A 21327-nucleotide genomic window follows, 5' to 3' on the forward strand; every position below is an offset into this window, starting at 1 on the left:
TTTTACATCTTAATTTTTTTATTTGCTATGTTATGGAGATAGTTCCATATCAATTTGTAAAGAATTTTTGTGCTCTTCTTAATGGCTGCATAATATTTTCATTTTTTATTGTAAATTAACAACTTATAATTGTATAAATTTATGGTAGTACAAAGTAATGTTATGACTTATGAACACTATATGAAATAATTAAATCAAGCCAGTTAAAATATCCATCACCTCAAATACTTAACAATTTTTTTTGCTAGAATATTTGAAATTTACTGTTAGTAATTTTGACATGTACAATACTCTATTATTAACTATATTCACCATACTGTGTAATAACAAGTGATGATGAGCATTTGGAGAAAAGGGAATGTTTGTAAACTGTTGGTAGAAATGTAAATTTGTACAGCCATTATGGAAAACTGTATGGAGGTTCCTTAGAAAACTAAAAATAGAATTACCATATGATTCAGCAATCCCACTTCTGGGTATTTACTCAAAAGATTTGAAATATTCCTTTTTATAGATATGCCATGATTGATTTAGCAGTCCCCAAGTGATACATATTTATGTTGTTTCCAGTCTTTTGCTAGTGCACATAGCATTGCATTGGATAGCCATGTTTTATGTGCCATTTACACACATGCTCCTATGGCTGTTGGATACATTCTTAAGAGGTCGAATATCTGGATCAAAAAGTGTGTGCATTTATAATTTTGAAAGATACTGCCAAATTATCTTCATAAATGTTGTACCAATTTACACTCCCACCAGCAATGTATGAGAGTGTCTGTTTCCTGACAGCCTTGCCAACAATAAATACCTTTGCATAATTGGAGCTTGGGATTGAAAAATGAGCATCATAATTTAGTAAGATGAGCCAACAATGAACTTCTTCCATTTGGATCTATCTTTCTTCATGAGATGCCTCTTTCCTAGCAATGACATCCCCTTAAAACTCTGCTAAAATAAAGGCTTAAAAACCAGATCTTCAAATAACTATGTTACAGAGAATCAACAAAATTTCTTTCAAAACTAATGAAGCATATTTAACCACAGTTCCTATTATATTATACTCTTATAGCATCAGGAAATAGAATAAAAACTATTTTTAATGTTGTTGATCTTATCTATCTTATCCCTTTTAAATTTCTATTTTATGTAGGTTTTATATGTACATACTATATATATATACACACACACAGTTTATATACGTTTTATAGTAAACATACTCCTAGTATATTAGAGTATTATACAAATTTCCGTTAAAAACTTTTATGTAACTTTTACGTAGTTTATACATGTTTTATAGTAAACATACTATTAGTATATTAGAGTATTATATAAATTTCAGGTAAAAACTTTTATGTAAGGGGGTTGTACAATACTTTTTCGCTGATGAACTTTAGGACAAAAACTTTTTTGGTATGTATATAATTCAATGTAAATGATTTATAAAATAAAGAATGTTTAAAATTAGCAAGCATTTAAAATACGTTAACTCTTTCCTCCAACTCTCTTTCCCCAGGCACAATGATTCTGGCTGGAAACTGAGGAAAAGGCTCGGTTATTATTACTCACGATCTGTAAGGACCAACCTAGACTGGGCATCAGATATCGCCAGATTTCCAAAAGAAAAATATTCTTTTCTCTCCTCATGGAGGATTATAAGGAAAAGTCTACAGTCTTCACTCTTCCCTAAGCGGGCAAGTTGAGCAAGAGAAAGACTGACCCTTTTCATTTGGATGATACCACTGGTGAGGCGGATGGAGAGGTTGGTGGCCTTCCTGCACAAAGACCATGCATTGCTCCCAAGGCATTTCTCTGTGAAGTCTCCTGACAGCTGCTCCTGGAAGCTGCTACTCTGGCCAGAGCATCCTTCCCCAGCAGCCATGAATGCTTCTCCTCTTGGCAGCAGCTCCTGATCACACCTCCTATAGCAACCAGTCTTTCTTCTAGTTGATGGATTCCTCAGTCCCTGGACCATTCAGTGCAACCTCTGAGGAGCATCTTAGCTGCACACTAAACACAGCTCTTTAGGATCAAAACCATTTAAAAACATTTTTCGTGATTTTTAAACTTGGAAAACATAGAAAATGATAAAGAAAAAATTAAAATTAGCCATAAGAAAAAAACAATTAATCATGTTATAATTCAAAGATAACTATTATTAATCTTTTACCATTATTCCTTTCAGTCTTTTCTCAGTATACAATATAATATTTTGCGTAATGGGATTACATAGTATATACAGTTTTGCATTTTAATTTTTGCTTTCATGCCATGAATATCCCCCATGTCATTGAAAGCGGAATGCCATGAATATCCCCCATGTCATTGAAAGCACTCCCCAAATACCTTTTTGATGACTATTTAATAGATCATTGTATGGCTAACTCTCATTTAACTAAGCCACCACTGTTGAATGCTTGGCTTATTTCTAATGTTCTATTCTAATTTTAATTAACGCCTTGATACAATGAATTTTTGCCCAAATTTCAGGTTAATCCCTTACGATTAATTCCTGACTGTCGCGGCACTGTATTGACAGCTCTTAATCCCTGGTCATGCAACATTGCAGCCAGGGACTCTGTCTTACCAACTCACGCTTAGTTGCTCTTATTCACTGCTGATTTAAGAGAAAAAATGCTAACTTGATACTGATGTAATTTGAATTCTTTAATCACTAGTTATATTGAATTATTTTTCTTAAATAATCTTTGTGTGATAAAAGTAGTATAAGTTCATCAGAAAAATGTCAAAATGGAAACGTATAAATAAAAATCATTTGTAACTGCATAACTAAGAGATATATTTCCATTGATAATATTTTACTTTTTATGGTTTAAATCTTATTCCAATGAGAATTTATATGTATTTTACATAAATGGATCATATAGTATATATAATTTAGAAGTCTGCTTTTTACTTACAGCATTATTCTTATTCTTAAAAAAATCGAAAATATAACTTTCCAACACAACTATTTGAAAATAGTTACATTTTTCCTATGCATTGAATGTACAATAATTTATATCTTACCATCTTTTTAAACATCTAGTTATAATTTTTGTTATAAATATCATATTGTATTGTTATTTAATTAGCAGCTATTTTATTACAAATAAAGTTGAATTTCAAAATGCTTCCACTGTACTTTTGCACTACAGATTGCCAGTTTATTTCCTATCTCTCATTTTCTAACTGAAATTAGTGTCTCTTATTTATAACAGCTGTTATACATTTTAAATATATTAATCCCCTATCAGTCAGATTTATTACATATAATTTTCACATTTTAGTTGTTTGACTTAAATTTTCATTTGTTCTACATCCAAAACTTAAAAATTTTTATTTGGTCAAATTTATCCATGCTATCCTTTGAAACTCTGTTTGTTGTCCATATGCATTTTTAAAAAGTGTTTTGTTTTCTAATCCAGTTAAATATTCAACTATGTGTTCTTCTATTTTTTGTTTCATTTTGTTTTTTAGTGCTTCCATGTCTTCATTGAACTATTAAATTTATGCAGTACTTGTTTTAGCGCATGGTGTAGGAAGATGGGCTAATTTTTTTCCAAATAACCCATTTCCCAGGTTTTCCTTTTTAATTTGAGAACGTTTCTTTTATACAGAGAAGTCATTATATGCGATGAAACCCATACATGGTGAAAATCCCATATATACAGGATTTTTCAGGGTAATCTTAACTGTACATGGCTTTCACCATATATAGTAAAACCCCTCTTATATAGCACTCTGAATATACAATATATAGTCTCTATAAAGTCAACACAGCCATCATCTTCTCCAGTATTGGAACAATGGATATTTTTTAATGTACAGCGTGATGTGAACAAGTTAGCATGGGTTAGTGTTTTTGTTTGTTTGTTTGTTTTGTTTTGTTTTTTTGAGATGGAGTCTCGCTCTGTCGCCCAGGCTGGAGTGCAGTGGGGCGATCTCGGCTTACTGCAAGCTCCACCTCCCGGGTTCATGACATTCTCCTGTCTCAGCCTCCCAAGTAGCTGGGACTACAGGCACCCAGCACCATGCCTGGCTAATTTTTTTGTATTTTTAGTAGAGACGGGGTTTCACCATGTTAGCCAGGATGATCTCGATCGCCTGACCTCATGATCCGCCCGCCTCGGCCTCCCGAAGTGCTGGGATTACAGGCGTGAGCCACCGCGCCCGGCCGGGTTAGTGTTTTTTGAGCTCTAGAATAATACTCAATATAAGAGTTCCACGCCATGGGCAGCTCAAAGGAGCTGATATTGAAGAAACATGAGGTTTCTATGTCTCTTTCACACTTGTTCACTCTGGGGCATGTGGTGAATGAATGCAATGGAGGACACTGCAGATTCACCAGTTCTACTTAGGTCCTATGTGCTCTCCAGCTCAGTCTAAGTGTTCCTCTGTTTCTCTCGTTCCTTTAACATAAGTTGAAAATGTGTATGTTGTGACACTACTGTATCTTCTCAGAAACCTCTTGAGACCCTCTAGCTGTGAGGTGAGCTGACACTTCACAGTATCACACTTCCCTGCGTTCTTGTGCTGTTCCTGAGCCAGATCTCAGGCTCAGTCCTCAAAAGTGAGTCCTGGTGGTCTCTAAAAGTATTCTCCAAGCTATGGAGTTCCATCCTAAAATCCGTCACTTCCCTGAGTGTCATATTAAATATCTAGAAAAGCACTGTTCAATGGAAATAGGATTCAAGCCACATATTAATTTTTAATTTTCTAGTACCCACATTTAAAAAAGTAAAAAGAAACATGTAACATTAATTTTAATAATAGATCTTATTCAATCCAGTAGCTCAATCATTTCAAAATGTAATCAATGTGAACATTATTAATGAGATATTTTACATCCTTTTTAAAATACTAAGCCTTAAAATCTGGTTTTTATTTGAGTCTTGCAGCACATCTCAATCTGAACTAGGGATATTGTAAGTGCTCAGTAGCCACATGCAGGCAGTGGCTACCATATTGAACAGTGCAGATCTAGAGGACTTGCTAACAATCCTAAATTCATCATTAAATTCAAAAGTGTCTGTGTGCTTTATGTAAGTGTTCTGGATATCCTATATTTTCCAAACCAGGTTAGAGAACTAACTCCTCACTGATCCCATGCTACACCACTTAAAAAGTAAGTCATAGTTATTATTTCTTAGAGCTTCTTATTTCTTTTACTTCTCTTCTCTCCTGTATCATTTCTTTTCTCTACATCCATATCCTTCAAATTCTGTTTTCCAGAGAGCCTATCACTGTGTTGGGCACAGGCAACCCTAGATCAGGGGAAACGGATGAGATGCTGAGATCCCAGGTAGAAAGCTCTCAATAAAAAACAAGAGTCAGAAACATTAAAACTTTTTTCCTTTCCTCAATGGCTTCAAATCTATTCCCATCCCACCCCAACATGTCTCCCTTTCCCCAGTTCCAATAGGATAAAAGATTTAATTTTATTTTTAATCAATATATATGTGAAAAAATCTACATTTTCTGATTGCTATTCATTTTAGGGTTGTAAGCATTAGTAAATAATATATACCTTCAGTGGTGGCCTGGTTTTTTAAAAGAAGCTTGCAAATGTGGCTTTTGCTGGCATTGTTTAAAAACGAATAGAATGCTCTCAGTAAACTTTTACATTATTCTGCAACATGTTTTGTTAGAAAAGCCTGTCGTAGTATCTAAAATTGTGTAAATCATCAGTTTTTAATCTGGCAGGAAGTAGAGAGTGGCCCATTAAACTTTCGTAATTAAATTTTCCCTGTACTCCCCCATAGAACCATTATCTGAGTTTTCTAATTAACACAAGAGGAGGGAGTCAATTCAGATTGATGGGATCTAGAGCCATCCCCTTTCATTTTAATGACCTTTAATAAACTTTTATTACTATTGATATTGATAATTATAATACACCCTTTACTTCTGCAATGTGAGTCTAAGGACCTTTTCAAAAATTGCAAAATTCACCTTTAAAGCTAGAGTAGGCAGAATTATTATATTCCTAGAGGCTGTGTGTTTAACAGAGTGAATTTAAGTTAGCCAAAGAGTGGATAGGCATTGAGTCAATGGCCTTTCCTTTACTTGAGCCATAGTGCTGGACCTCTGTCTTTACACAGCTTCCACATTTCACAGGACAGCTCTCAGGAGCATGGCAGTTGGGCTAAATTGGGAGGTGGTTTTTGAGAAATAATAGGTGGAGCCTGCTAAATTTGTTTTGTTTACAATTGGAAAGGCATTGAGACCAGGAGGCCAGATGCCCAAGAGGATAAGTCATTAGGCAAGCAGGCTGGTTTCCCAGACTGTTTTCAGGAGATCTTGCCAGAGTTTTACATAATTCTACATCCTCTCAGAGCTTCCATTCCTATCGTTGGAGTTGATCTTTCCTGGTGAGAAAATAAATTTCCCAACCTAAGCACATAAGCACTGGGAAGAACATTTCTATTTTTACTTTTAATTTCCTTCAGAAATTGGGGTACTAAGAAGATAAGTTACCAAGGTTGTGTATATAGTAAATGATGGAGCTAGAATTTAGCTTATGCTATTACTCATCAAGTTATGCTGTCTTCAAAATGGCAATGGGTACCCCATGTTGGATTTCTAGTGCCTTGGTTAATGAAATAATAAGTTAGAAAAATATGAGATCTACCAAACTCAGAGTGTTTAGGAGATAATTAATGGTACGGTTTCATAATCCCTTTATTGATCTAATGGGAAATAAAATACTTTATTTCATAGAAATGTTGTGAGGATTAAATAAGATATAAAACATGTTTAGCATACTGTCAAGTTCCATAAATGTTACATTTCATTTTATTATAAATACTGTTTCCATAGTATCTCACCTATTATTCTTTTCAAAGTTCAGATGTTTGGTGCTTTGACATCTCAACATATGAACAAAAAACTATATATTAAAAATTAAAGTCTATATGCTCTTAATTATAGAGCTGCTTAAAGAAGAATAGAAGTCTAGGGGCTGGGCACAGGGGCTCACACCTGTAATTCCAGCACTTTGGGAGGTTGAGGTGGGAAGATCTCTAGAGCCCAGGAGTTCAAGACCAGCCTGGGCCACATACTGAGACCTCATCTCTACTAAAAAATGTTGAAAAATTAGCCGGATGTGGTAGCACACACCTGCAGTCCCAGTTAATCAGGTGGCTGAGTTGAGAAGATCGCTTGAGCACAGGATGTCAAGGCTGCAGTGAGCTATGATCATGCCACTATACTCCAATCTGGGTGACAGGGCGAGACCCTGTCTCTAAAAAATATAAATAAATAAATAAATAACGAAAACAAATAAAAATCTAATACTTACCTGTCAGGGGACATACCATGATTCCAAAGGTGATTTTTCCAGGGCTAAGCTCATCCACTGCACTTCAGGTATGCTGACCCCTGCGATTTCCCCAAATGCTGGAAACTTGACTGCATGATTTGTGGTAGTAGAGCCTGTGTTCATATTTTCCCCTGAAAAAAAAATTAATTTTAAAAAATATTTTAATAAAATAAAATAAATCTAGACTTACCTGAGAAGACATAGCAAGAACCCATTTGAGATAACAAACATAAGATATGATCACTGAATTCAAATATGTTTACAATCTAGCTGTTACAGTCATCTAAGGATGAGGCTTGTACAACTTGCTCTTACATAATAGCAGGAAAAACACAGAAGAAAGGAAAAATCAGACAAACTTTTTCTTTTTTTTGAGACAGAATTTTGCTCTTGTCACCCAGGCTAGAGTGCAGTGGCATGATTTTGGCTCACCACAAACTGCCTCCTGGGTTCAAGTGATTCTCCTGCCCCAGCCTCCCAAGTAGCTGGGATTACAGGCATGTGCCACCACACCTGGCTAATTTTGTATTTTTTTAGTAGAGACAGGATTTCTCCCTATTGGTCAGGCTGGTCTCGAAATCCAGACCTCAGGTGATCTGCCCACTTCGGCCTCCCATAGTGTTGGGATTACAGGCATGAGCCACCACACCTGGCCCGGAGAGACGTTTAAACAACAATAATCACCATTTATAGTTCTTTCTGAATTTAACTTTCCAAAAGAAAAGATGTGTTTTAAAATACTTGTTGGGGAGAAGTTTCATTTCATGACATTGGAGTACCTGAAATCAAACATACCCTCCTATTGAAATAACTAAGAAATGGGGAGGCAGAATATATGAGGCAGTGGTTTTTGGATAGCACAGAACTAGGAGGGAAGTAAATGAAGTGAGCCATGTAACTTCCATATCTTTCTGTCTGGGAGCACTTTCCAGATTGCAGTGCAGTAAGGAGATCTCCCAGAATGCATGGCACTCTCACTGAGTTGAGTAGACACAGATCAGAGTTTGGGAAGATTGAGGTGGCTAGAGAGAAGAGAGCTGTGTGGGGAAAGGGCTCCAAAAATATTGACGCAGATCCCGTGACTCTATTGTTGAGTACTAAATTATATATGAATAAGGTAAAAGTCCATGAGGTCAGCGAAACAGCTCAAGAGTTGAGGGGCTGAAAGATACCTTCACTGAAGGCCCCAAGTAGTTATGCTAAGAATGGTCTTCACACTTTTACAAGGTTGTATTAAAAAAAAAAAAATGGAGGAGGAGAAAGTTATGCAATAAAGATTGGGTGTTATCTAGAAAGCTTAACTTAACATTTACTACCTGGCTCTTTATAGAAAAAGTTTACTGATGTGCCTTAAAAAGTCTAAAAATAATTATTGAAATAATCAAACTGATTCTCAGTTCACTTAACTTCCTGCCAAAGTCTAATACTTTAAATAAATAAAATAAAATCTGGCACTTAACAGTGTACAATTCAAAATCCCTAGCACCCAATAAAAGTTATTAGACATGCAAATAAGCAGGAAAATGTTATTCATAATCAGAAAAAAATGACTCAATAGAAAACTCAGAAATGACAGGTGATGAAATGTGCAGACAAGGACTTAAACAGAGGTTGTAAATACACTCAAGGATTTAAAAGAGAACATGAATATACTAAAGAGAGAAATAAAGGATATATTAATGACACAAACTGAGCTTTTAGAGATACAAAACACAATCTCCCAAATGAGAAATTTGCTATATGGGACTTAATTCTGCAGAAGAAGTTCAGGTGCAGTGACTCGTGCCTATAATCCCAGCACTTTGGGAGGCCAAGGCAGGTAGATCACTCGAGGTTAGGAATTTGAGACCAGCCTGATCAACACAGTGAAACTCCGTCTCCACTAAAGGTACAAAAATTGACTGGGTATGCTAGCACTCGCCTGTGGTCCCTGCTACTTGGGAGGCTGAGGTAGCAGAGTTGCTTGAGCCTGGGAGGCGGAGGAGGTTGCAGTGAGCTGAGATTGCACCACTGTACCACTCTAGCCTGGGCAACAGAGGAAGACTCTGTCTCAAAAAAAAAAAAAAAAAAAAATCTGCAAAAGATTGGTAAACTTGTAAACAGAGTTTCAGTGACTATAGGACAAGATGAATTAACATCTGAGTAATTAGAATCCAAAAAGAAGGATGGAGAGGAAAAATAGGAAAAGAAATAACGGTCAAAACATTCCAAGTTTGATGAAAACTACAAAGCCCTAATCCAGAAAGCTCAATAAGCCCCAAGCAGGATAAACACAAAGAAATCACACCAAGATAAATCGTAAACAAAAATTTGTGGTAAAGAAAAGATATTGACATAGAAAAGTAGCCCATTGGCTGGGCACAGTGGCTCACATCTGTAATCTCATCACTTTTGAGGTTGAGGAGGGTTGATCACGAGGTCAGGAGTTCAAGACCAGCCTGGCCAAGATGGGGAAACCCTGTCTCTACTAAAAATACAAAAATTAGCCAGGCGTGGTGGTGGGTGCCTGTAATCCAAGCTACTCGAGAGGCTGAGGCAGGGAGTTGCTTGAACCTGGAAGGTGGAGGTTGCAGTGAGCCAAGATGGCACCACTGCACTCCAGCCTGGCGACAGAGCGAGTCTCCATCTCAAAAGAAAATAAAAGAAAGAAAGGAAGCCCATTACACACACAACTAAAATAAGAATGAAAATGAGCCTCTTGTCTCAAACTATGCTGCCATATTCTGAAAGAAAAAATGTCAACCTAGAATTCTAGAATTTTAGATATATATATATATAAAACATCTATCAAAAATGAAGATCCATGCCAGTAATTAACATTTGGAATTTGAAATTGCTAATAATAGTACCACTTATAATAGTACCAAAAATTACATATCTAGATATATACCTAACAAAATATGTACAAAATCTATAAGTAGAAAACAACAAACTTTGATTAAAGAGCTCAAAGAAGATCCAAATAAGTGAGGAGACAATTCTGTGATTCATAGATTGGCAGACTCAATATTTTTAAGATATCAACTCTGCCCAAATTGACCTGTAGGTCCAATGCAATACCAATCAAAATCCCAGTGAGATATTTTTTAGATATCAATAAAACTATTGTAACATCTATAAGAAAAGGCACAAGATATAAAATAGCCTGAGAAAAAAGTTGAAGGACTTACACTACCTGATTTCAAAACTTACTATAAAGCTCTGAAGTTGTAAAAAGACACACATGAATCATAAACACCCACTTCTTAAAGAAACCAATCTCAAAAGGCTAAAAACTATGACATTCTAAAAAAGATAAAGCTACAGAGATGATTAAAAAATCAGCGCTTCCAGCCTGAACAACATGGCAAAATCCCCTCTCTCCAAAAATAAAAATTAAAAAAAGTTAGCCCAAATGATGGTACATGCCTATGGTCCCAGCTACTCCAGAGGCTGAGATAGGAGGAACACTTAAACCTGGGAGGTGGAGGTGGCAATGAGCTGAGATGGTGCCACCGCACTCTAGCCTGGGCAACAGAGCAAGACTCTGAATAAAAAAAAAAAATCAATGTTTGCTAGAGGTTTAGCAGTGAGGAGCAGAAGTCAAATAGATGAAGCTGGGGATACTTTTTAGAGTAGTGAAACTATTCTGTATGATGCTATAATTGTGAATACATGATATTATGCATTTGTCAAAACTTACTGAATTTTACAGCCCAAAGAGTGAATGTTAGTATAACATACACAAATTTGGAGAGAAAAGGTCATTTAGGAGGTTTAGAAGGTTGGGAGAATACCAGGATAGAATCCTAAATATGACAAAATAATCTGGCTGTATTACAAATGTATTAAAAAATCTCACTGAAGGGGCTAGAAGAAAAGATGCCGACCTAAGTAACTTTAGAAATGGATTTTCGTGTATTTGTTTGTTTTTAATATGGCCTTACTAAATCAATGGCAGAGTTTTTAAAGCAAAACAGAAACAAGTGTACAGAAGCACTGTACTCTAGCTGATAAAGTTGTACCTGACAGAAATATGAATTAATAATTCTGACATTTCTGAATAATGCAATTAAACACTAGTAAATGGATGGTGAATGGTAGAATTTGAATTTCTCACTCTTGGAGTGGGAGTTTACAAAAACGGAGTTAGTATATACATCCATGTTTTCTTTCTGTCAGCTGAGAGGGCCTAGAAGCAGTGACACTCTAGTAGCAACAAGCACACCTAGTAACCAGAACTTGGTTTCTAATATCACTCTCCAATAAAAAGAACCAGGGCTCTTTGGAGATGGATGGATGGATGAATGCATGGATGATCCTAGGATGGATGATTCTAGGACTGGAGCAAGAAATATACAGGTGAGCCTGGAGCCTCTTGTCATGTCAGAAAATAAAGAGGTATTCAAAACAAACAAACAAACCAAGCCCCTCAGTGATAAAAGTATGTCAAAGGGACAGAGGAGAACAATATGAGCAACAAGATAAACTAGTGTTGTACTAAATCAATCAATAAATAAACTATTCAAAAAATAAGAGACTCCTTCTAAATTCTTTTGTAAGATAGTTTCAGTCTAATACCAAAACCAAACCACAAAAAAGAGCTACAGGACAAATCCCTCATAAATACAGATGCAAAAATTCTTAACAAAATAGTATTGGCTGAGTGCAGTGGCTCATGCCTATAATCCCAACACTTTGTGAAGTCAAGGTGGGCAGATCGCTTGAGCTCAGGAGTTCAAGACCAGCCCAGGCAACACAGTGAAACTCCGTTTCTACTAAAAATATAAAAATTAGCCAGGTGTGGTGGCATGTGCCTATAGTACCAGTTACTCAGGAGGCTGAGGCAGGAGTATCGCTTGCACCTGGGAGGTAAGGCTATATTGAACTGTGATCATGCCACTGCACTCCAGCCTGGGTGACAGAATGAGAGACTCTGTCTTAAAAAAACAGAAAAAGAATTCAATCAAATTAAACAATGTGTAAAAAGGATAATTATGGTTGATTTGTATTGCCTGAACTTAGCTAAGCTGAAATTGCATTTTCCAGAATTCTTATCCATCCATAATTTTAAGTTAGCATTGACCTGAGGACACATTTTGCTTAAGATATGAAAGGTGCAAGTGAAGCTGCCACCATATTGCTTTTATACATGGAAGGTTGATGTGGACAGCTGGTGCTGCTACAGTGCACACACGTTGTTGCTGATCTGCTGGCTTACCTTGTTGGCACTGCACAGTAGCTGGGCTTTCAGTTGCTTTACTCCCACTGGATCACCTCCTTCAGCTTTTCTGAAACCAGTGCCAGAGTGTACAGCTCTAGAAGCAGCAGCTGAGCTTGCAGCTTCTCCAGCTCCCGCCAGATCTCTTCCTTCAGGTTCTTTGAATCGTTGGCCAGCATGTGCAACTCCTGGGGCAGTCGCCAAGTCCACAACTCTTCCAGCTCCTGGAGGAATCTCTTCCTCCAGGTTCTCTAACACTTGGGCCAGTCCCAGCACCAAAGATAGAAGTGATAGTGGTACATAAAATGTTTTACTAGCTCCCACAATTATATAAAGTCAGATCCTTGTAATGTATAAATTCTGTAATCTATATTGAGTATAGTAGTTCTTTTCTTCTCATCAAAACCTAATTGACACAATAATACATCATGACTATGCAGAATTTATTCTAGGAATGTAAGGTTTGTTTAACATTTAAAAATATATCAATGTAACTCACTATATTAATAGATGACTGAAAACTGTGATTATCTCAACAGGTACAGAAAAGAGGTGTGAAAAAATTTAAACTGCAACAGCCATGTATGACATAAATGATCAGCACATGAGTTATAAAAGGAAGCTTCTTCAACCTGATAAAAGGTTATCTATAAAACTCATAGCTAATAACATAATGGTGAAAGATTCAATACTTTCCTCCTATCAGGAAGAAGGCAAGGATGTCCATATCCATGACTTTTATTTAACATTACACTGGAGGTCCTAGCCAGTGTAGTAAAGCAAGAGAAAAATTTTTTAAATCATGTAAATTGGAAAGGGAAGAAGTAATACAGTTTTTATTCATAGATCATGATCATGTGAATCAGTATCACATGAAATCTGCAAAACAGATCCTACAACTAATAAGTAGATGTGGCAAGTTTGCAGAATGTAAGATCACTAAGCAAAAATCAATTACAGAGTAGCTTCAAAACACAAAATATATAGGCATAAATTTAATAAGTTGTGTGTAAGATTTATATACTGAAAATTCTCTCACTTTGTGGAGATAAGCCAAAGATAATCTAAGAAAGTAGAAAGACTTCCTAGGTTCAAGGATTAGAAGACTCAATAATGTGAAGCTATTAATTCTCCCTAAATTGATATATAGAGATCTTAATCAATCAAAATCTAAGTTGGATGTAGTAAAAATCAACAAGCTGGTTCAAAAATTTATGATGAAAATGCGCAGGACCTAAAATAGTCATGGTAATTTTGAAACAAAAAAGTTGGAGGACTTACATACTACTCTGATTTTGAAACATAATATAAAGCTGCAGTAATCAAGGCAGTGGGTATTCATGTAAGAATCAATAGGATAGAAAAAGATCCATACATATGTAGGTGACTGGTGTATGACAGGAGTACCAAGGTACTTCAGTGAGAAAGGGACCGTCTTTTCAACAAATGGCGCTATCGATATGAAAAAAATTGATATCCATCTTTACTTCACACCATACACTGAGGTCACATACTTAAACAAAGAAGTCAAAATGATAAAACATCCAGAAGAAAACTTAGAGAAAATACATTTTTAGCCTTGTAGTAGTCCAGATTTTTTAGGATACAAAAAAGCAAAAACCGTGAAAGAAAAAGATAGTAAATGTTCTTCATCAAAATGTAAAACTTACGCTTTTAAAATACACCATTAAGGCTGGGCGCGGTGGCTCAAGCCTGTAATCCCAGCACTTTGGGAGGACGAGACGGGCGGATCACGAGGTCAGGAGATCGAGACCATCCTGGCTAACATGGTGAAACCCCGTCTCTACTAAAAAAAATACGAAAAACTAGCCAGGTGAGGTGGCGAGCGCCTGTAGTCCCAGCTACTTGGGAGGCTGAGGCAGGAGAATGGCATAAACCCAGAAGGCGGAGCTTGCAGTGAGCTGAGATCCGGCCACTGCACTCCAGCCTGGGTGACAGAGTGAGACTCCATCTCAACAAAAAATAAATAAATAAATAAAAATAAAAATAAATAAATAAAATAAAATAAAATACACCATTAAAAAAAAAAATGGCAGAGCATGGTGATTCATCTTTGCAATCCCAGCACTTTAGCAGGCTGAGGCAGGAGGGTTGTTTGTGCATAATAGTTTGAGAAACATATGAACAGACACTTCTCAAAAGAAGACATTTATGCAGCCAACAGACACACAAAAAAATGCTTATCATCACTGGCCATCAGAAAAATGCAAATCAAAACCACAATGAGGTACCATCGCACACCAGTTAGAATGGCGATCATTAAAAAGTCTGGAAACAACAGGTGCTGGACAGGATGTGGAGAAATGGGAACACTTTTACACTGTTGGTGGGACTGTAAATTAGTTCAACCATTGTGGAAGACAGTGTGGCGATTCCTCAAGGATCTAGAACTAGAAATATCATTTGACCCAGCCATCCCATTACTGGGTATATACCCAAAGGATTATAAATCATGCTGCTATAAAGACACATGCACACATATGTTTGTTGGAGCACTATTCACAATAGCAAAGACTTGGAACCAACCCAAATGTCCATCAATTATAGACTGGATTAAGAAAATGTGACACATATACACCATGGAATACTATGCAGCCATAAAAAAGGATGAGTTCATGTCCTTTGTGGGGACATGGATGAAGCTGGAAACCATCATTCTCAGCAAACTATCACAAGGACAAAAAACCAAACACCGTATGTTCTCACTCATAGGTGGGAAGTGAACAATGAGAACACTTGGACACAGGAAGGGGAACATCACACCCCAGGGCCTGTTGTGGGGTGGGGGGAGGGATAACATTAGGATAACATTAGGAGATATATCTAATGCAAATGACGAGTTAATGGGTGCAGCACACGAACATGGCACATGTATACCTATGTAACAAACCTGCACGTTGTGCACATGTACCCTAGAACTTAAAGTAAAATTAAAAAAAAAAAAAGTAAAATAGAAAGTTACTGGAAAAAAAATAGTTGGGGACCAGTTTGGGTGACATCCCATCTCTACCAAAAATAAAAATGTTTTAAAAATTGGCCGGACATGGTGGTGCATGCTTGTAGTCCCAGCTACTTTTAGAGGCTAAGGAGGGAGGATTGCTTGAGCCCTTGAGGTCAAGGTTGATCTGCACTCCAGCCTGAGCAGCAGAGCGAGACCCTGTCTCAAACAGAAAAAGAAAAGAAACAAAGAAAAACCTCTAACTGGAAGAAAACATTCTGACAAAAGATTTGTATCCATATTTTATATTGAACCTACAGCTGAGAAATTACTGATATCCAGAATTTGTAAAGAATTCTTACAATAATAAGAAGATAAAATCTAGTTTTTAAAAATTAACAAAGATTTCAACAGATTCTTCACAAAAGATTATATGCAAATTGCCAACTATCACATAAAAAGATTCTGAATATTATTAGTCTTCATTAGTCATTAAGAATGTTCAAGTAGTTTAATTTATAGTAGCTAAAAACTGAAGATAACCCAAATACCCACCAAAACATAAATGTAGAAACAGATTACAGATGCTCGTTGAGTTACGATGGGATTATGTACAATAAACCCATTGAAAATTGAAAATATCATGTCTAAAATGCATTTAATACAGCTAACCTACTGAACATCGTAACTTACCTTAAATGTGCTCAGAACACTTACATTAGACTTTAACTGGGCAAAATCATCTGGCAACACAGTATGCTGTAGAGTATTGGTTGTTTACTCTCATGGTCATGTGGCTAACTGGGAGCTGTGGCTCACTGCCACTACCCAGCATCATGAGACAGTGCCGTACTTCATATCATCAGCCCAGGAAAAGATTAAAATTAAAAACTCAAAGTACAGTTTTTACTGAATGCATATCACTTTCACACCGTCGTAAAGATGAAAACTCGTAAGTCAAACTGATGCAGGGCAGGTGAGCCCCTTTAGCCCACAAGGGTTCTTTGCTTCATCCAGGAAAGAATTCAAGGGCCGGCTGGTGGTAGGGTGGAAGAGAACAGCTTTATTGAAGAGGCAGCATTACAGCTCCTGCAGTGTTACAGCTCCATGACTGCTCCTGCAGAGCAGGGCTACCCCATATGCAGAGAGTAGCAGCTTAGGGTGGTTTTGCAGTCATATTTCTACCTACTTTAATTACATGTAGATTAAAGGTGGTTTGTTGCTAGGGAAAGGGGTGTAACTTTTGGGTCATCAGGTTATCGCCGTGGAAAGGGACAGTAAGTCCTGGGTGCTGCCATGGCCCAGGTAAACTGACATGGCACACGGGTGGGCATGTCCTATGGAAAAAGCTGCTTCTGCCCCATCCCTGTTTTAGCTAGCCCTAAATTTGGTCCAGTGTCCAAGCCCCGTCTCTGGAGTCAAGTCCCACCTCCTACCTCAAAACCATCATAAGTCAGGGACAGTCTGTACTGAATATCCATACAATAAAATATTACTCAGTAATAACAGATATGAATTATTGACACACAAAAGAGTATAGATAAAGAGTATACACATGAAGAATATCTAGCTTGAACACAAGAGTATATGTATTTATTTTATGTAAAGTTGTAGAAAGGGAAAATTACTATATAATGGCAGAAAGTAGATTTGTGGTTGCCTGGGATCAGGGCTGGATGGGAGACGCAGATGCAAGCCTGATCTGGCGGCAGTGATTACACAATGTATACTTTTGTCAAAACTAGTCAAACAACTCACTTAAAACTAGTACACTTTATGAAATGAAAATTATTCCCTAATAAAGTTAATTTTTAAAAATTATTATTTTGTACCTTAGAAATAAGGAATTGAGTTCTTGCTTGACGGCTATTCCTTTTGCCACCACACTAGTACAGACCTCCATCACTTCAAAAACATCAGAATTCCTCACAGTTTAACACTTCTGATAAGGAATGATGCATTCTCCAATCTTTATAAAATTATAAGCACATCTTAAAATCTAAACTGATAAAATGTTACTACCACTGAGGATTGAACTGAGTGCCACAACCTCCCAAACTGGGAAATGGATGGCACTGAATGACATGGCATATATTGTGGGGGAATTAATTTTACTCAAATGTAAGTAATTTAAGGCTGAGCACAGTGGCTCACACCTGTAATCCCAGCACTTTGGGAGGCCGAGGTAGCAAGATCACTTGAGCCCAGGAGTTTGAGACAAGCCACGGCAACTTGGTGAGACCTCATCTCTACAAAAAATTAAAAAAAAAAAAAAAACTAGCCAGGCATGGTGATGTGCACCTGTAGTCCTAGCAACCCAGAAGGCTGAGGTTGAAGGATTGCTTGGGCCCAGAAGGTTGAGTTTACAGTGAGCTGAGATCACGCCACTGCACTCCAGCCTGGGAGACAAAAATGAGATCCTGTCTCAAAAAAAAAAAAAAAAATGTAAGCAGTTTAAGACAATAATTTTCAGATGATGCACCACTAATTTGTGAGTTAGAATGCAAAGTGAACATGCTATTTTTAGATAGAAAGAGTTTGTCTTTGACAAAACCACCAGTTTGTCATTGTCTGCCATTGTCTGGGTCTGGATTGTTGTGTGAAAAACATAGAGCAATTTTATCATTGTAATAAAGGCAATTGTAATAAAGGCAAAGTTTTTTAGGTTTAGATGTAGGATTTGAAAGGGTCAAAGACAGAAATGTATCATAGGAGGCTGAGGCAAGAGAGTCGCTTCAACCCAGGAGGCGGAGCTTAGAGTGAGCCAAGATTGCACCACTGCACTCCAGCCTGGGAGACAGCAAGACTCCATCTCAATAATAATCACAATCATAATCATAATCATAATCATAGAATAAGACATTGCTAGAGAATGGAAATTAAAAGCTTTAATAGTGGGATATTTACTATATGTTAGAATTGTTCAATTTGTTTTTGTGGTGGTGGTGGTGATTAGATTTTGTTTTGTGCCAAAATTCTAAATATAACATTTGATTCATACAGAAGAGTACACACACACACATATATATGTGTGTGTGTGTGTGTGTGTGTGTCTAAGATATGAAATAAAAAAATAGCATGAACATTCATAAACCTACCACTCAGTTTAAGAACTCTACCATTACATCTGCTGGTGTGCTCTTGTTCTATTGAACCACACTGTCACTCCCACCCTCCTACCTCTACCATTGCCCTAAGTGTATATATATATATAAAATTCCTTTACTTGTATTTTTCAACACTTGGGAGTTATACGTTATTATGTTTATAGTTATACTGCATATGTACATGTCGCTAAACAACTTATTGCTAAAGGTTCACTTGTCTTCACATTTCATGAAAATATCAACTTGTATGAGTCTTCTGAGAAATTGATTTTTGCCTCTATACTATGTTTCTAAAATTCATTCATATTATTGCATATAGGTGTAGTTCATTTTCACTGTTATGTAATTTTCCATTACATGATAAAACATTATATATCCATTATCCTTCCAACAGATAAATGGATTTTCCCCAACTTTTCATGACTATGATAAATGCAGCAATGAATATTTTAAATTTATTTTTAATAAATTAATTTTTTTCAAGACAGGATTCTTATTTTGTTGCCTAGGCTGGTCTCGAACTCCTGGGCACAAGCTATCCTCCCACTTCAATCTCCTGAGTAGCTAGGACTACAGGCACATGCCACCATGACTAGCTTGAATATTTTAAGTGTATTTTTTGGTACACCTGAATAATATTATCTCTAGTATCTCTAACTAAGAGTGAAATGGCTAGATCATAGATTATGTAAAAGTTTGATATAATAAGATAAAGCCAATATGAAGTTACATTTCCAGAAGCAACGTATAAAAGTTTCCCTTTCTCCATATTTTTACCAATATTTGTTATTGTCAGACTTATTAACATTAACCTGTCAAATGGATACAAGTAAAAATGGCATCTCATTGTGGAGCTAATTTTCACTTATCTGGTAACTAGGAATTTGAACAATTTGTCAGATATTTATTTACTGTTTGTATTTCTTCAACCATAAAATAAATGTTCAATGAATTTTTGTTTGTATGATACTCATTCTTTGAAATTGGGTATGATACTCGTTCTTTGAAACATGGTATAGGGATGGTTAATTTTTACAAACGTGACATGTATGTCACAGAATGTATTCTCTACTAGATTAATGCACTTTCTAAATCTATTAAATAGATCCTGTTAATTGTGTTATTCAAATAGTCAATATCATTCCTATTGCTTTTGTTTATTTGCCATGTATATTAGTTTCCAGATCCACCAAACAAAGTATCACAAACGGAATGGCTTCAAACAACAGAAACATATTAATTATCTCATAGTTGTAGAACCTACAAGTACCAAATCAAGGTGTCAGCAAGACCATGCCTCTCTAAAGTCTCCAAGAAACAATCCTTTCTGCTGTTTTCTAGCATCTAGTGGCTACTGTCAACTATTGGCATTTTTTGGCTTGTAGCTGGCTGCATCACTCCTGTTTCTGCCTCCATCTTCACAGGGCCATCTTCCTTCTGGAAGTGTCTGTGTCTGTGTGTCCAAATCTTCCTCTTTTTCTTTTCCTTTTCCCTTTTTCTTTTTTTTTGAGACAGAGTCTCACTCTGTCACTCAGGCTGGACTGCAGTGGTGCAATCTCAGCTCACTGCAAACTCCACCTCCTGGGTTCCAGCGATTCTCCTTTCTTAGCCTCCCAAGTAGCTGGGACTACAGGCGCACATCACTACACCTGGCTAATTTTTGTATTTTTACTAGAGGTAGGGGTTTCACTATGTTGGCCAGGCTGGTCTCAAATTCCTGACCTCAAGTGATCCACCTGCCTCGGCCTCCCAAAGTTCTGGGATTACAGTCGTAAGCCACCGCACTCAGCCCAAATCCTCCTCTTTTTCTTATAAAGACATCAGTTACCGGCATAAGGGCCCACTTTAATTCAATGTGACCTCATCTTTACTTGATTACAATTGCAAAGACTATATTCAAATAAGGTCATATTTACAGGTACCAGAGTTTAGAATGTCAATATATCTCATCTTCTAGGGGAGAAGCACAGTTCAACCCACACTCCTCAATCAAAAATTGGGAACTTTCACAATACTTATCTTGGAAAAAAACTGAGAGTTTTATTGAAATTTTCTTCAATGAGAAAGTCATTCTGGTGATGGCTAACTGAAGCAACTGATAAATTCTCTTCCCCAAAAAACAATTATAAAACTGGACAAAGTTGCAAAAAAGAAAATTTCCAGGGATCTGGAAATTGACCAAAAGCAAACAACAAATTTAGAAGCATTATTCATGAAAAATGGCAAACTTCAGGTAGGAACAGTGAGATCAGCTAGTACAATAGTGCTACCAGGGCAGGGCTGACTGTGAAAACCAGCAGCTTTGCTGACTGAGATGGGTAGTTCTTTGAAGCAGAGGAAGAAGAGCTCACACAGTAGCATTGCCAATAAAAACACTGAATTCAGTGAGAAACGAAGGACTGCAGCTTTGCTAGGCTAAAGTTACCATCCCACTGGGGTGAGCAGAAAACTGGTAGACCGGCCACAAGTTTGACAGGAAGAGCCTGGAAGTGAAGAGGGCCATAGAGAGGCTCTGTATGCTCTCCACACATCCCCAGCTGCATAAAAGGCTGTATACCGTCATAGGGAAAACCTGAGAGGGCATAATCACTCCATATTTATCTGGCTGACTGGGAGCCTAGGCACACATGCACGGCAGACCCAAAAGGGCCTGGCAGAAAGTAACGGCTAGGAAGACTTGAAAGCTTCTCGAACTTTGACCATGTTCCCCAGCCCCCACACAAAGCAGTCAGTCAAA

General features: G+C 36.9%; 1 non-coding gene across 1 annotated transcript; it reads left to right on the forward strand.

Annotated features, from left to right (window-relative positions):
* The first annotated feature begins 7295 nt into the window (after positions 1-7295).
* On the forward strand, positions 7296-7458 carry LOC117076895. Its single transcript, XR_004434526.1, has one exon. It is a non-coding gene; the product is annotated as a U1 spliceosomal RNA (small nuclear RNA).
* The last annotated feature ends 13869 nt before the right edge of the window (positions 7459-21327 follow it).

This window comes from Trachypithecus francoisi, unplaced genomic scaffold, assembly GCF_009764315.1.
Source record: "Trachypithecus francoisi isolate TF-2019V2 unplaced genomic scaffold, Tfra_2.0 Lachesis_group5, whole genome shotgun sequence".
Classification (NCBI taxonomy): domain Eukaryota; kingdom Metazoa; phylum Chordata; class Mammalia; order Primates; family Cercopithecidae; genus Trachypithecus; species Trachypithecus francoisi.